Source organism: Malania oleifera, chromosome 5 (genome assembly GCF_029873635.1).
Source record: "Malania oleifera isolate guangnan ecotype guangnan chromosome 5, ASM2987363v1, whole genome shotgun sequence".
In the NCBI taxonomy this organism is placed as follows: domain Eukaryota; kingdom Viridiplantae; phylum Streptophyta; class Magnoliopsida; order Santalales; family Ximeniaceae; genus Malania; species Malania oleifera.
Genome location: NC_080421.1, coordinates 110,433,347 through 110,452,631, shown reverse-complemented (window position 1 = coordinate 110,452,631; position 19,285 = coordinate 110,433,347).

The window sequence follows — 19,285 nt, the reverse complement described above, 5'->3', positions numbered from 1 at the left end:
CTAACCAAGTCTACAAGACCTAACAACCTGGTTAGCTATGATACCAAGTTGTCACGCCCTGAACCCAATAATGGGACCCGAGGGTGAAATAGTAATCTAACCCATCCCTGTATCATACAAATCACCAAAGATATAGTACGATGAATGAGGGTCCGATCCCGTGGGGTTCCCAGGCACCCTATACACATTCATATACAACCATATACACAAAGGAAAATAAGTCTTCCTATGCATACACAGTGACATACCAGAGTCTACACAAAGGAGTTAAACTCCGCAAAATACCACACAACCCCGGGTGTCCACCAAAACCACCAAAAGACCACCCAGTACAGTCCTAGTACTTACCCAAGTACCTTTCGCAGTACACCGACCACTACGCTCCCACGCCAGGATGCTAGTTTCGGTTACTCGACGAACTTGAAAAATATGTATGTACTGCAGGGGTGAGGCACCTCTCAGTAAGGCAGAAACATGTCATATCAGTGTATGAAATTTGAGTGTTATCATGATAGCAAAACATACACAGTTAAATGCAGTTCTAGTACTAGTTTCAAAAAAGTGCATACACACACACACACACACACACATGATCAACCTAGTGTCGTCACACCCTTCGGCCCGTAGCCAGCCCACAATACCTGGCGTTGGCCTATAGTCGGTCCACGATACACGGCGTCCCCGACACATGGCAAACCCCAGGCTCCCATGGCATCGTATCGGTACAAACTGGTGGATCCACACACTTCGGTGATCAGTCAGTAAGGCTCACGCCCTCGGATATAGAGTTGGATACTGTTGCCAACGTGACAGGCGAAAAACACACTCCCTCGGATACAGAGTCGAACACTCTTTCAGTACTTGGAATAACTTGGAACCCAGTTCCTATTGCATTTCATTTTAAAATACAACCATGCATGCTCATATAACCAAACAAACCACACCTATTTGGTAATCTATAAAGCATGATTTTTCAAATGTACACAGTTTAATAAAGTCAAGGCACGACCATCCCTAACACAGTACATAGCGTAATATACCAAAGTTTTTCCAACAAAACCAGAGAATGCAGCCCAGTACCCCCTTTTCCCAAAAACGGTTTCATGAAAAATCCACAATTCTACCTGTTAGATTTCTCCAAATAAGTAACCAAAACGCATGCAGGACCGTGAACCATAGTTCTACCAAGTCCAATTTCAAAAATAACAGATATAAACTGAATCCCCTTACCTTTTCCCGAATGACAAATCCTGAACTCCAAGCCCCTAAACAGCGAACCAAATTCCAAATTCCCGAAAATGCTCAAAAACCTATTCCCTACATAACTACCAAATTAGAATTGAAAAGTGAGCCTTACCTCAATTTCTAGCCAAAACCCGAAAACACCCGAAATGAAGATCCAATCCATAGAACTTGTAGAGAATCCTTCCACGATCCTCGTGGTAACTCCAGATCAACGATTCCTGCAACCAACAACGCAGAAATCTAGAGAGAGGGAGAGTACGTTGGGTTTTTAGAGAGATTGAGAGAGAAATTGAGTTTTCTTAACTAAGAAGTAATGAAAATATCTATTTATAATACCTTTGATTTAGCCGTCCTCATCGACGAGCCCATGTTGACACCTCGTCGACGAAGCGGTGACCTCGTCGACGAGCTTGAGATTCTCGGTTTCTTGAAACCTCTCAGTATCTCCTCATTGACGAGCACTTGATATTCTTCGCCGAGAACTAAAAAGCCTTCGTTGACGAACTCTGGCTTCGTCAACGAAGCCTACTTAATTACCATTTCTGCCTTTCTCTTAATTATTTAAATTCATATATTACGGTTCGAGTTCTTACACTTTGAATTTTTACTTGTATTTAATTATTTGTTTGTTATGTATGTTAAGCAATTGTGTAATATTGTTTGCTTGATAAAGTCACACATTAAAATTGATAAGTTGAGAAATACTGAACTTATTGTCATCTAGATGGTGTGTGTGTGGTTGAAAGTTTTTGAAAAATTAGGAAGTAAGAGATCTAGATTTTAAAATACCCAATTCACCCCCTCTCTTGAGATTACACATAAATTCACATTTGGTATTAGAGAGAGGTTGCACCAGACTTAAACGTTTATTTGTAAAGGATCACAATGGCACACATCAGTGTAACCCCATTCGGTGAGGGACACTCATCCACACGACCACCCATTTTTGTGGTGTTAATTACACATATTGGAAACAAAGAATGCAAATCTTTCTTCAAAATGCTAATTGGAAAGTATGGAAAGTTGTTTCCAGAGGAAATCATATTCCTATGAAAATTGTAGAGAAGGAAAATATACCTAAGATTGAGGATGAATACAAAGATGAGGACATGAAAGCTCTTCAAATAAATGTTATTGCAATGAATCTGTTATATTGTGATTTAGACATAAATGAATTTAATAGGGTCATGGTATGTGCAACTGCAAAAGAAATATGAGATAAATTAGAAGTTACATATGAAGGCACTAAAGATATGAAAGACATTAGAATAGACATGCTAACAAGTGACTATGAAGCTTTTAAAATTTCTTCTAGTGAATCAATCCAATTCATGTACACCAAGTTCACCCACATTACCAATTCATTGCATGCTCTTGGTAAAACTTACCCCACTTATGAAATGATCAGGAAAATTCTATGGGGATTACAACCAGTCTAGGAGGCAAGGCTACATCCATAGCTGAAGGATGAAACCTAAAAGCAATGACACTAGATCAATTGATCGGGTTGCTTATCACATACAAGCTAATAATAAATGAAAGACTGAGTGGAATAAAACTAAGAAAGTAAAAACATTCAAAGCCTCCTCAAGCGATTCCACTGAAGAAAGTTGTTCAAAATCAGAATATAATGACAATGTCGCTTTTCTAACTAAGAAGTTAAAAAATTTTCTAAAAAAGAACAGGAAATATACCAAAAAATTCCGTGACTCAAAAATGGAAAAGGAGAGTCAAGTTAAAGGAAGTAAAAGGATGATCCTCCTACATGCTATAACTGCAGAGAGGTTGGGCACATCAAGCCAGATTGTCTTCATTTAAAGAAAGTGTCCAAAAAGAAGAAGAAGACCCTAAAGGTTGGTTGGGACACACACAGTGCCAACAGTTCAGACTCTGAATCTAGCAATGACTAGATTGCTAATCTATGTCTAATGGCACATGAAGACCACGAGGTACAATCTTTTTGCATAGCTTCATCATATTATTCTAGTGATTCTGATAATGATGATAGCATAATTTCATATGATGAATTGCAACAGGAATATCTATATACTCTTAAAATGCTTGAGAAAATGACTAAGAAAAATTCTAATTTGAAATTAAAATAAAAAGAATTTTCAAAGTTGTTGGAAAGACAAAATGAATCTCATGCTTCTTTAATAAAAGAAAAGGATTTGAAAATTGAGGATTTAGAAAGAAATTTGGAAAACAAATCTAAAATTATTTATAAATTCACTGAGGGTCAAAACAATTTTGAAAGGCTTCTTGGAGCACAAAGAAATTCCCTAGATAAAGAAGGTCTTGGTTTTAATGGAAAGGAAAATCTCAAATAGAAACATCTTTTCATGGGATACTTTGTGAGAGAGTCAAAATCTTATGTTCCTACTAATGATGCTTATAGATATACTACATGTTTTAAATGTAAAAGGGTAGGTCATACAAAATTTGACTATCCTTTCAAGAACAAAGATGTTAAAATTAAGAAATTCTGGAAATTCAAAGGAGAGCCAAGCTTTAACCCCCATGGACCAAGAAAATATGGGTACTAAAATTAGTCAATTAAATGTCCATTGCAGGTGTGCTTGAGATCGTATGCATCAAAGGATAAATGGTATATGGATAATGGATCCTCTCGACATATGACCAGAGATAAAGCTAAATTCGCGTCCATCACACCTAAGGATGGAGGATTCATCACATTCGGCGACAACGTGAAAGGTAGAATCATTGAGTAGGTAAGGTTGGTAAGGAACCTTCCCTTGTTATTGATAATATGTTATGAGTAGTTGGTCTAAAACATAACCTATTAATTATAAGTCAATTGTGTGATAAACGTTATAGAGTTTCTTTTGAACATGACAAATGCACTGTAGAGAATAAATCTGAAAACAAAATATTGTTTACTGCTAATCGTCATGAAAATGTCTACACCACTAGCTTTGATAATCTTGCTTCTCAACAAGTAACTTGCTTTTCTGCTATAAATGAAGCTAGTTGGCTTTGGCATAGGAGACTAGGACATGCAAACATGGATTTATTATCTAAATTGGTTAAAGGAAAATTAGTCAACGGATTACCTAAGACAAAATTTGTGAAATATAAAATATGTGATGCATGTCAACTAGGAAAACAAGTAAAATCTAGCTTTAAGAAGACGAAAGTTATCTCCACCACTAGGCCACTTCAAATGTTGCACTTGAATTTTTTGGTCCTAATCCACTCAAAGTCTAGGTGGTAAATTATATGCTTTCCTTATTGTTGATGACTATTCTAGGGTCACATTGGTACTATTTCTTACACATAAAGATGAAACTTGTGAACAATTTACTAGACTGTGCAGAAAAATCCAAAATGAAAAGGGATACAAAAATAACACACATTAGAAGTGATAAAGGAATAGAATTTAAAAATGAGGGTATAGAGAACTACTGTGACATAGAGGGTATATCTCACAACTTCTGAGCACCTTGGACTCCATACCAAAACGGAGTAGTTGAGCAAAAGAATAGATCTTTACAAGAAATGGCTAGAACCATGCTTAATGAACATAAATTGCCTAAGTATTTTTGGGTCGAGGCAATGAACACCGCCTGCTATGTATTGAATAGAGTTCTAATCAGACCCACACTGAATAAAACTCCATATGAAATGTGGAATGGCCATAGACCAAATATTTCATATTTTTATGTCTTTGATTGTAAATGCTTTATTCTTAGAGATAATGAACACCTAAGAAAATTTGATGCCAAGTCAAATGAGGGTATCTTTCTAGGTTATGCCTTAGATAGTAAAGCCTACAGGGTGTATAACAAAAGAACGTTGACTGTAATTGAATCCATCCACGTAGTGTTTGATGAGTCAAATCCCTTCTCCAAAAAGCCTGATGAGGATGAAATTGAGATAAGTAATGGATTAAAAGAACTATCTATTGAAAATAATTTAGATAAGAGCAATGAAGTTAAGGAAACATCTCCTGAAGATAATCAAGGAGAAAGAGTGGTTAACGAGCTACCTAAGGAATAGAAGTATGTAAGGAACCACCCCATTAATCAGATCATAGGTGTTCACATGGAGTAGCTACACGATCTTCACTTAGAAATGTGGTTAGCCACTGTGCATTCTTATCACAAGAAGAACCTAAGAATGTGAGTGAGGCAATTGAGGATGAATCATGGGTGATATCTATGCAAGAAGAATTAAATCAATTTGAGAGAAATAAAGTCTGGACATTAGTTCCTAGACCTAATGATCATATAGTCATTGGAACAAAATGGATATATAACAACAAGAAAGATGAAAATGGAATAGTAGTTAGAAAAACAAAGCTAGACTAGTGGCTCAAGGATACAACCAGCAGAAAGGCATAGATTTCAAGGAAACATTTGCTCCTGTAGGAAGAATGGAAGCCATTCGGATGTTATTGGCTTATGCTGCTTTCAAGAATCTCAAATTATATCAAATGGATATGAAAAGTGCATTTTTAAATGGATATACAAATGAAGAAGTTTATATTGAAAAACCCCCAGGATTTGAAAACCAAAAATTTCCAAATCATGTCTATAAATTGACTAAAGCCTTGTATGGATTGAAGCAAGCTCCTAGATCTTGGTACGAAAGGCTTAGTAGTTTTCTACTAGACAATGGGTTTACTAGATGGAAGATTGACACAACACTCCTCACAAAGACTAAAAATGATAACTTTCTCCTAGTACAAATATACATAGATAATATCATCTTTGGAGCAACCAATGAAGAGTTGTGTAATGAGTTCGCAAGCTACATGTAAAGTGAGTTCGAAATAAGCAAGATGGGTGAACTTAACTTCTTTTTAGGACTTCAGATCAAACAAGCAAACCATGGGATTTTTATAAATCAATCAAAGTACATTAGAGACCTGCTCAAAAAGTTTAATATGGAAGATGGTAAAATTTTAGCAACACCTATGAATTCTTCCACAAAATTTGATTAGGATGAGCAAGGTATACCGGTGGATGTTAAGCTCTACCGTGGAATGATAGGTAGCTTGTTATACCTGACTGCTAGCAGGCCTGATATTATGTTTAGAGTATGCTTGTGCGCAAGATTTTAGGCTGCACCTAAAGAGTCATATTTATTAGCAATTAAAAGAATACTTAGATACCTTATTGGAACTATTGAACTTGGATTATTGTATCCTAAGTATACTTCCCTTGAGATTGTCAGTTATTCTGATGCTGACTTTGTCGATAGTAAAGTAGATAGAAAAAGCACAAGCACTTGCCACTTTTTAGGACAATCCTTAGTTTCTTGATTTTCCAAGAAATAGAACTTAGTTGCATTTTCCACAGCCGAGGCACAATACATAACTGCTGGAAGTTGTTGTGCTCAAACGCTTTACATGAAGCAACAACTAATGGATTATGGATTGCACTATGAATCTGTTCCTATAAAGTGTATCAATAGGAGTGCAATAAATATCTCAAAGAATCTCATATCACATTCACGAACTAAGCACATAGAAATTAGACATCATTTTCTACGCAATCATGTGCAAAAGGGGAATGTGACACTTGAGTTTGTGTGCACAGATGAATAATGGATAAATATATTCACGAAACCACTTTCGGATGATAGGTTTATGCAAATTAAATGTGAATTAGGCCTAATGCACAGTAGAGAAGTTATCTAGAGATATATTAGAATACATAACTGAGGGGGAACAACTTAATTTAAAATTTGGTAATGACTATTGCATGCTAAATATTTTACGGATAGATGACACACGTTGATTGAAATGCTATTGTATGTTCAACATGAATTTGATTTCACAAAATAGCTATATCCTTAGAAAGGTGGAGAGACAAATTTTTAACATAAGGGGAGAGATAAATTGTTAACACAAGGGGAGAGATAAATTTTTTTTAATAAAGGGGAGAAACATTTAACTTTGTATATTTTTGCATACTTTTTTATTGATGTTAAAAGGGGGAGAGAATATTTATTAGAGCAAAAATTCATTTTTCATTACATCGCTATTGTAATGACCTGCCTATTTTACCATACTATTTTTTTTCCACATAAAAACATAACATCATTCTTAATTACCCTGTTTCCCTGTTATAACTAATATAAACATGGTCCACCTAGACTCATGGGTATTGGGGACATACTCGCTAAACAACTTTGACACCTAAGCAGCAGGAAACGTAATTTACATACAACCATCCAATAAATCACATTACTACAGTTCTATTAAATCCGCTAATTATATATATACAATCATCCAACAAAAGACTGAAAGTATCCCAGGGCCAATTCCCAAAATAAATCTAACCCTAGCACAACAACCCACCCTTCTGACAGGGTAGCACAGTCCAACTCTACTGTCATGGAGCTCTATCTACTCCTCTATCCGGATTTCCAAAAATGTTTTAATGCTAGGGTGAGACACCTCTCAGTAAAGGAAATAAACTAGTATCAGTGTGTGGAAAATGAGTATTTTCGTGTTGTATGTATAAATAATACATAAAACATAACTCGAAAAGTTTGACTGTACTAAACTGAGTAAAACATGATTTTTCAATTAATAATATAACATACTGTATATTGTACATGGAAAATATCTTATATAACTGTACTATACTGAAATAACACCCAAGATGGATAGCTAGTTCCTGTCATGTCTTACCCCCACATGACTGGGTTGTGTAGCCCAAAGGCAAGACCTAGCAATAGTTGGCCGACCATGCTAGATTAAACATAAGTTTGTAAGTATGATGGGTCTGCCCCACCTGGTCCCGGACTGCCAGGGGAACATCACCACTCTACATTGAAGCCACATCGATTGCCATCTCCCACACTTCTGGTCATGTGGTAACACTATCATAATTTTGAACATATAGCTATGGTACCGCGCTCTTGAAAATTGAACTATACCATACCATCTGAGTTCTGATAACATATAATATGTTTCATATATTGAACATATTCATATTTCATAATAATATCTCACATGATAATATTTCATGAATTCTGTAATATCATACATGAATATGGCATCTGTGCCAACATGAATCACGACATCTACACTAGTATAACATAGCATGTAATCTCGGTATCTGCGCTGGCATATTGTAATATATTGAACATGAATTTCTTGCACTATCTTACGTAATATTCATAAATGCATGGTTCCTACACTGTTTAATAATTTTATTGAAAACTGAAAATACATGATAATTCTGGGAAAACGTGATATTCCATTAACACAATTTTCATCATAAATAATACTCATGCCACATGGAAATGGGTAATATTCGGAACATAAAACCTGTTCTAAAATCATATTCTCTAGTAACCCATTAAAATCACATCTCTGTTCAACTGCGGTATTTTCCAAACATAATTATACAGTATACATATTTGCCTGAAATTAAATGGTATAAAATAATAATTAATTTTATGAAAAAAAAACTGAATTAGTTTATCCCCTTACCTGGCTTACTATGATCCATACACAGTTCAATCCTGAGCCTATGGCATTTCCAGCACAAAATTTACAATTTCCATTTCCCTAGAACATTTCCTAGGCTCCTAATAACCTAAATAAATTGTTGAACTCCAAAATAATCAAATTACCTTGGTTTTACTGAATTATGCTCGCAGGGTCCCGAAATTACACCCGCGGCGCTTACCTGATTAAATAATTAAATAATAATTAGCCCCTTAATAACCCCCTTAGCCCAATTTTAGGGTTATGCCTACGACGACCCCACGAGAAATCTGTTCCACTAGACTTGTAAAGAATTATCCCTAGATTCTCATGATGTTGTTCGATCGTCAATTGGGCTTAAGATTTACAAGGAATTGAGGTAAAAGTGAGAATTGAGCTTACCCCAAGAGATATGCTTATGCCGCTCTTATGACAAATTTGCTCTAGTAGAAATGTTGGTGGCAAAGAATGGAATCCAGCGGTATTTTCCATTCTTTGATCGATGCCTGTTTAGCCAAAGAAATCGAGGAGAGTCAGAGAGAGACGACGGAGTATAACAGAGAGTGAAATAGAGAGAGATAGAGAGCTACGCTCTCTAGATCTTCAAATTAAGGAAGGTGATTTGATTTCCTTTAGGATACTTCCTGAAGGAATCATTTATTAATATAATAATATTAAATATATATATATATATATATAAGGTTAATATAATACGTTATATATATAATTATTTTATTTATTTAATTGTTATTATTATTAATTTATTTATTTTTTAAATTTATTTAATTGATCAATTTACATTTCCAAGCCTATCATTTTTTGGGGTGTTACAGCTATACAACATTGCCGTATTATTAGAATTTGTACCTATTTTTGCTCGTGTATTTGTCATCATAAAAAAATGGGAGATTGTTGACTAGTCCAATCTTGTTTTGACAATGACAAATCACCTAGTATCTTACCTGTGCATTGAGATTGTGATCAGGATCATTACTTAGCATGCACGAAAAGTAAGGATGTCATGGAATCGATAAGGAACTTAAAGCATATACAACCTGACAACACTCTATGGATTGAGAAGAGCAAAAGGATGAAGAAGCTTCAAGTTTTCAATTGTAATGGATATTTAGGCTTGATTGTATTAACATATCTCATATGATATAGTTGGAAGCTCAAAATGACATATAGATTAACCTTAGGTTGCATGTTTTTCATGACACATTCATATGTATTGACCTAGGTTGGATTAGGCTGATTAACAGACAACTCATCGACGATTCACCTGGTCTCGTCGACGAGTGGCATCGTCGATGAATGACTGAAGGCCACTCATCATTGAATGCTCTGCTCTCGTTGAAGAGAAAATACTAAGAGCTCAAAAATCCCAGATAGTCCACCCATCGACGAATCCCTTGGCTTCGTTGCCGAATGAGTGTTGAACACTTGTCGATGAATGTGTCCACTCATCGACGAGTACGTTGCACAGAACGATGCTCTAGCACGGACACAAATGGAAATCGTTTATTTTAAATGATCTAATAGCCAGAATTCTCTCAGATGGCAAGAACACTTATAAATACAACTTCTAAACCCTAGGTTGTCACTTTTAATATACTTCTTAAGAGCTTTGAACTAATTGTTAAAACTTTTGCCTAGATTCCAACGCATTCACATCAGTTTTTCAAAGGGCATTCATATACACATCTTGCAAGAAATCCTTGGGTATTGAGGTTTGATACATAAGTAGTTTCTTTGCGTATTCAATCTTTATATTATAATTTGTTCATCTCTTATATTCTTATATCTAATATTTCACTTAAAATCTCCAAAATACATAATTTTCATATATTTTTGTCGAGAAATTTTTAAATAAAGTTTAGTTCTTTGGAGCAAGCTTATCATATAGATTTTTATATACAAAGATCATATATTTTGAGCAAGCCTATCATATATTCATTTCACATGAACGTCATATATTTGTTATTGCAAAAACATTATTGAAAATATCTCATACACTCATTGAGCTTCATATTATGTCTTTTGAGTGTCCTTTAAAAGTTTATTGTACTCGCTAGCTTGTTAAGGAGCATTTGAGTTTGCAGAGAATTGTAATCATTTATTCACGGTTCGAGTTGTGAACCGGGGTTGAGGAGGAAGCTACGCCTCTTGTAAGCAGTGAACTACAATAGGAAGCTTCGTCCTAGTTAAAAAGTGGGATTAGTGGAATCCTTAAGTGGGTTGCTCAAGGAGAGGACGTAGGCTGGATTGGCTAAACCTCGTAAAAACTGTATTTGCATCTCTCTTTCTCTTAACTCTTTGAATTTTCGCCTGTGTTTAATTATTTGTTTGTTGTGTATGTTAAGAAATTGTGTAATAATGTTTACTTGATAAAGTCACACATTAAAATTGATAAGTTGAGAAATACTGAAGTGCTTGTCATCTAGTTGGTGCATGTGTGGTTGAAAGTTTTTCAAAAATTAGGAAGTAAGAAATCTAGATTTTAAAATACCCAATTCACCCCCTCCCCCTCTTGGGATTACACCTAAATTCACATTTACTTTAGTTAAATCTTTTGCGGCTATCAACATGTCATCGACATACAATAACAAGAAAATAAGAGAACCATCATCAAACTTGTTCACATACACACAACAGTCATACTCTCACCTATGTAACCAATATTCATCATAAAGGAATCAAATCTTTTATATCATTGCCTTAGAGACTATTTCAACCTGTAAAGAGACTTCTTCAACTTGCAAACTAAGTTTTCTTTCCCTAGTTTATTGAATCCCTCCGGTTGTACCATATAAATTTATTCCTCCAGGTCACCATGAAGAAACATCGTCTTCACATCCATTTGTTCCAAATGAAGATCATAATGGGCTACTAACCCCAACACAATCCTAATAGAAATGTGCCAGACCATAGGTGAAAATATCTCATCATAGGCTACTCCTTTTTTCTGCGAGTACCCTTTTGCCACTAACCGTGCCTTGAATTTTTCTCTTTCCTTTTCTGAGATTGTTTCCTTCTTCCTATATACCTTGCAACCTATTGGTCTCTTTCCATCTGGAAGCTCCACCAAATACCATGTTTGATCATTATGAAGTGATTTCACCTCCTCAATCATTACACCCATCCATCTACCTTTCTTTCATGGTCGTGCACTACCTCTTGAAATGTAGTTGGGTCATTGCAAGTGGTTAGAAATGCATAAGACACTAGCTCTTTAAATCCATATCTTGGTGGAGGTCTGATAGTGCATCTAGATCTCCATATAGGAAGATTGTCAACTTGTTGATTTCTTGAGCTAGAGCTCCCTGCAACCAAAGGACCATGATCATTGTCGTTGCCCTAAGCTTCCAACTCTACCTACACAACATGTTCATCTTTGCTCCAGTTTTCCGACTCCTATTTTTTATCATCACTATCTTGAGTACTCTTATTCTTCTCCTCAAAGACTACATCTCTACTAATCATCACCTTATTTGCCACTAGATCCCACAGCTTGAACCCCTTCACACCCTTTTGATATCCCAAAAAGATGCAGCGTCTAGATTTTGGGTCAAGCTTTGACCTCTCCTTATTAGACACGTGAGCATAGGTTGGACACCCGAATACCTTCAATTCGGAGTAGTCTACTGCATTTCCCGCTCATACCTTTTCTACCACTTTACCCTCTAGTGATGCCCTTGGTGATCAGTTTATCAGAAAACAAGTTGTAGACACCCCATTTTTACGCAGACCCAATATTATTATTATTTATTATTTATTTTTGTTATTATTATTATTATTATTATTATTATTATTATTGTTTACTATTATTATTGTAAGTAACATTATTATTATTATTATTATTATTATTATAAAAAGAAGAAAAAAATAATAAAGGAAAGATTTTTAGGGTTTTGGGGGGAGAGAGCCAATTTATAGGCTCATTCTCACAAGCCAAAAGGGGGGCGCACACACAGCTAACGGGGAGCTTCTTCTTCTTCTTCTTCTTCTTCGCCTACACCTAGCCTGCTGCAATCCTCTCATCGCTCTCAACCTCCCTCACAGCCCCATGACACACACCCACACTACTGCAGAGAAGAGAGTCGCAGCACCTCCATCGCCGTTCGCAAGTTCCCCATAGCAGGTAACCTCCAACCTGCAACCCCGACAACCAAGCACATCGCCGTCATCCACGCCCCTCGCCGTCGCTGTCGCCCACACCGTTCTTCTCCGTCGTCAGACCAGATCTGTTCATTCCCACGGCTCGTTATCATCTCCATCTCTGGCGGCCATCTCTACCACAGCGGCCCCAAACCAATAGCTTCGAGAGTCTCTCTCGCCACTGTTACCACCTTGCCGTCGTGCACGCACCAGCCTCCAGCCTCCCTTCGCCCAGCGTGTTGAAGCTCTTCCCTGGCCTCACCTGCAACTCCAGCCGTCCTCTTGATCCGCCGTCTCCAGCAGACCACCCACTCAGCACTGCCGCTGGCCATCCCGAACACAGCCCCCCTGTAAGTCCCCTACCCATCTGCACACACACACTTTTACATACACAAACACACACACACGTAGATTATATCATTATCATTATTATAAGTTTTTCTTTTTTTATAAAATCCTTTCAGTAATATTGATGCTTATTTTTTTTTGTAGAGGTATTAAACATTTATTATTATTATTGAAGGATCTTTATTGTTTGAATTTGTTTTAATATTTAAAGTGTGTTTTTTGCTGTGTTTATTATATATATAAAATATTAATACGATTGTTGTCTGTTACATTGTTTGTTTTAATGTTTAATATCCATGATATATTTTTCTTGTTATTATTATTGCATACTTTAATATTGTTGTCATATTATCATTGTGTATTTATTTTGTCATATTATTATTATTATTATGTTGCATATTTATTTTATATATATTTTTGCATATTTATGTGATTATTATTATTATGACCTTATATATTTATATTTATCTTATTATTCATTGCATATTTTAATTGTATATTTAATTTGCATGCATAGGTATTATTGTCATTGCCTTAATTATTTATTGGCATATTTATATTATCATTTAATTGTATAGTTTACATCTTATTATTGTGATCACCTCATATGTTTAGGTGCATATTTATGTTACTTTTACCTACCCTTCTTATTGTATATTTGATTACATATTTATTTTCGTATTATTATTGTATTTCCATGTTAGATTTTGGTATATTTTCTAATTATCACATGTTTCCATATTGTACCCATATATATATATATATATATATATATATATATATATATATATATATATTTTGCATAATAGATTATAATTTGAAGTGTTCCCATAATTTCACATGTTAATTATAGGATTAGTTTATTTCTTTAATTATTTCCATATTGTACATGTTATCATTAATTATATGCTAATATTAAGGTAGGTTTGTTATTATTAAAATATGCTTATTATTATTATTATTATTATTATTATTATTAATGTTATTATTGCTGTAATTATTATCTTTATTATTATATACATATACATATGTATATTTTTAGATATGTGGTATTATTTTATATTATTATTATTATTATTATTCTTATTATTATCATTTTTATGCAAGTATATATATATATATATACATATATATATATATATATGTGTGTGTGTGTGTGTGTGTGTGTGTGTGTGTGTGTGTTAAAATAGATGTTATTATTACTATTAGTGTACGTATATATATTTGAGTTACGTATTATTATTGCCATATATAAGAGTATAGGTCATTTATTATTATCATACATACATATTCATAAGCTAAGGTAGCGTTATTATTATGTGATATTATTATTAGTATATAATTATTATACTTTAATTATTTATGTAGTGTCATTGTGGTATCATTGTATGTTATTATTATAGTATAACGTTGTAATATTAATATGATATTATTAGTATATGAATATTATCATAGTATTATGTTTTCATTATTGTTACTATTGTTATTACTTTCTATTATTATTAATATTAAATATTCTTAGTATTTTTGTTTCTCAGGTATATTCAAATTTTGTATTATGTATTATGATATTTACTCTTATTATTTTATTTTATAGTACTATTTATTTTCGATTTTTTTATCCCTATGATTTTAATGTTAGGGTATGAGCTTTCGAGCTTCACGTACCTTAAGCTCTGAGGGAATATATATGTATATATTACATTTATTTATTTATTTTTAATGTGTATTTATAAACTCATAAAAGGAGTAACTTAAGGATAATTTTAAATTAATTAGGTACCGTTCGTAAGAACAGGCGCGTAGGGGGTGCTCGTACCAACCCCTCGCGTAACCGAACTCCCGACCCCAGCTCTGGTAACGTAGGCCCATTCTACCCCTAACGGGGTAGTAATCATGTGTTCTAACCACACTAAAAGGTTAGTGGCGACTCCGACATTCCCTATTTTTCTTTGAAAATTAAAATTGATTTTTATTTCGCCGCCCGGGGCACACGCGCTCTGGGACGTCGCGACACAAGTCATACTAATTGCCTCGGTTTAGAAGTTCATCGGTTGCCTTATATTAAGCCTGAGACACTGAACTTTTTCAGCCAGAGTTCGGTTCATCCTTTCAGCCACACCATTCAAAGGGACAAGTTTCAATATCTTAGTATTTTAAACATCTTCATACTTAGTCCCCATTTTACCAAAATGAGTCTTATATCCAAAATTTTCAAGAATTCAAGCATATTTTCATTAAAGGACATATTGTCATATAAGATATCAAAACAAGCTTTCAAATGTGTTTTATCGAACAAGATATCTTATATTCAAAAGGAAACTCACTTGGACTAATTTAATCTTTAATAAACTTAATATCTTTTATATACTTTTGTCCAAGAACATTTTAAGTCTTTAAAAGGCTTTGTGACAAAGAAAAACAGAGCAATCATTGACTATCGTAGTGTAGCCTTGAGCCCTGAACACCTTTCGATATTTGGGGCATAACGTTTGTTAGAAAAGTCCAAAAAGGACGATCTTGGTGTCCTCGGAAAGCTAAAAAAAAATACCAAAACTTTCATGTTAATGAATTTTTCTGATTCAGGACACTCATTGACGACTATAGGGCACTAGTCGACGAGTCGCAGTCTATCACTAGTCAATGAGTGCAGGGGAATAGTAGATGAGCCCAATGGGCAGAATGACGCTAACGGACAAAAATGGCTAGTTTTGTTTGGGAATTGCTCCCAACGGTCCAATAATGGCTAGTTAGGTGTTTTGTCTATAAATACAAGCTATTAGACTTGTTTATACATGGTTTTGATTATTATTACAAGCATTTTGTGAAAAGCATCTTTGAATCCAAAACCTAATGGTTGGCCTTACAAGACTTAATATTCCTTGCTATCCTGTTTTGATGCCAACAAACAAGTAGAACTTAACATGCTTTGTTTTAGTGATGTATTTTCAGGGCTCAATAATGAATACAAGGTTAAAGAATTCATGAAAACTTGTACTTCAAATAAGGATGATTATATCAAGCTTGAGGTATGGATTAAAACTTGAAGATCATGAGAGCATTGATATTAAAGAAAAAGCTTCAAGAATAAAAGCTCAAGTGATCAACATGGAAAGCTCAAAAATCAATAAAGCTCAAAGTCTGAATTAGTGATGAAAGATTGGCTCAGCAATAAAGAGAACTCAAAGCAAAAGAAGAATCAAATAAGTTTTTAGGACAAGCTTTGTAAGTACTTCAAATATGATTCATGTATGATTTTTCATTTTGAAACTCATTAGGCAAAAAGACATACTTAGAGACCTTAAGTTTTAAAGTCTTGGAACATATTTTTCAAAGAAAAACAAATTGAGATTCTAAGTCTAAATTAACAAAGAAGAGAGAAATAAAAAATATTTTGAAATGAGGAACATTTGGTTGATAGACGACTATCTGTCTATGGAAAGCCGACTGGCATATTAAAGGATCTTAATCAATTAAACAGAAGCATGAAAGATGACTGTCAGGTACATGATAGACAACTGGCAGTGCAAAATGAGACGACTGCGTAGGTTTTGTCAGATGGCTGCCACCCTTCTGGTTATTTTTAAAAACTTGGTTGTTCAGTGACAGACGACTGCCACCCTGATGACAGGCAACTGCCACCTTACTGTTTGTGAAATATATACTTGAAATGCGTGGACAGACGATTGCCAGAGACCACACAGTCTTCTGGCTCGCTGTGGATTTTAAAATACTCAACGGATATATTTTTGAAATTTCAATTACTTGAGGCCCAAATTAATATAAAACTTGGACCCTATTCCAAGTAAACTTGGGGAACAAGTTAGATACCTTTCTACATCTATAAATACCCCCAAGTTACATTAATTTGTACACCAAGAAATCAATTCAGCAATAAAACTCTCTCTCAAGCATTCTGAAAATCTACAAGCTTTCTATTGCTCACATCTTGCTGTAAATTGGCATAAAATTTACTGAAGTTTTTTGGATTTTCTCATTGATATTGTGCTTCAACTATCAATTCTTTCATCCATTGAAAGAATCATACGGTGAAAAATTCCTAGATTTTCAATCTGAATTTCGTATTGTGAATTTTATTGAAGTATATAGTTTTGAACTGTACTAATAAGCTCTTTGTGGAGCAAATTCTTTGTACACAAATATTTGATTTATATCTTGTAGATTGACGATTCCAAGGATTGTTTGGATCATTGGCTAAGCAAGGGGATATTGCTTAGAGAGACAGGTTCTAACCTAATTGAAGGAGTGACCGAACGAGGGTACATCGTTTGGAGAAGGCGGGCTTTAGCCTTAACCAAGGAGTGCTGTAAATTGGTGTTGTTCCGCCCGGTAAAGGAACTACAATAGTGAATCCTTTGGTGTTTTGCCAAGGGCGAGGACGTAGGCTGTGTTGAAGCCGAACCTCCTAAAACCTTGTGTTCTTCTCTCTTTTCCATACTCTTTATTTTTTAGCAAAATTTATAAATTACGTGGATGCTTTATAAAACTCTGAATTCTAAGTGTTTGATTGTTAAATAGACCAGAAGATAATTTTTTTTGATTGGATCAACATTGATTGCGGAAACCGAAAGGGACTACGTTGGTTGATCATCCTTAACTTAATAAACTAAAAGTTTACTTAAAAGTTGAACATTGGGAAGAAGTGTATTTGTGAATTTTGACACAAGGCTTATACATATTTAGCAAGCATTACATATTGCAATAGGGATATTGTTACGAGAATCAAGTGATTGGTTATTTTGATTGAATTTTTTATGATTGTTTGGTTTGAATGTTGTGCTTGATTGATTGATTTGGTTGAATAATTGATTACTTGTTTAGTTAAGAAATAGTATTTTGGATTAAAAGAATTAAGTTCTTGTGTGATTGATAAATTAAACAAACAAGTCGAGAATTGGTTAAGAGAGAAAAAAAGGAAGTGTCCATAAATTCCCATTGAACATTTAAACTTCCAAATATAACCAACTTACTTAATTCCCAAAATCTCACTCTTGCTTTGGAGTGGTGCCTAAGAAACTCAAATTAAAAATTTACTTTAGCCAAAATGACGACGATTGCGACTAGGACCCCGTGGTGGTGCTCGATTGTCAATTTAGCGGCAGATTTAAGGAGAAATTGATAAAATAGGGAAAAGTTACCTTACCCTAGGAATGATGCCTACGCCGCTCCCACGACAAATCCGCTCTAGTAGAAATGTTGGTGGCGGATCTAGGAATCCAACGGTACCTTCTGTTTCCCGATCAATCGAATATCCTCCGAGAAATTAAGAAAAAAAAATAAGAAAGACGGAGGAAAGAATTGGAAACGTAAAAAGGGTGGGGGTGGCCTCTGTCTATTTCCATAGGAAACAATTCCTGAAAGCTTAATGTCTAAGCTTTAACATATCAACATTATATATATATTTATATAGATCTAAATATCTACTACTATTATTATAATATCCCCTACTATTATTATATTAATATTATATATATAATACTTTAACTTATATTATATACTAACCTTAAATATATAACTTAATATGCATATTTTTTTTTTCCACACTATTCCTTTTATTTGTTTATTTATTAATTAATTTAATAATATTTAATTAATTAATTAATTGATTAATAAATTAATAATTAATATTTTTTTCCCGATTACCACATTCTCCCCTTCTTAAAAGAATTTTGTCCTCGAAATTCGCTACCTGATCCTTTTTCATATTTCTAAAATTTATTAACTCACTATATCCTATACAGTTCAGTATATATCACCATCTGAATTTATACATTAACTATAATTAAATAAAATCTTCATTATCTTAAACATAAATTCGAACCTGCCCCCCCCCCAATGGCAATATCTACCTCGGTCGGGATCATCGAGTACACTTGTACTGGACCCCATCCACCTCGAGGTACTTGCTGGTTTTGCCTGATCTAGTTTGGTACATGTGCAATAGGCAACGATTCATGACAATTCCTCCTAATGTGCCCCAGCTTACCGCACCTATAGCAATTGGGAGTCCCAATCTGATATTCACCCCTATGCCTCTTATTACAT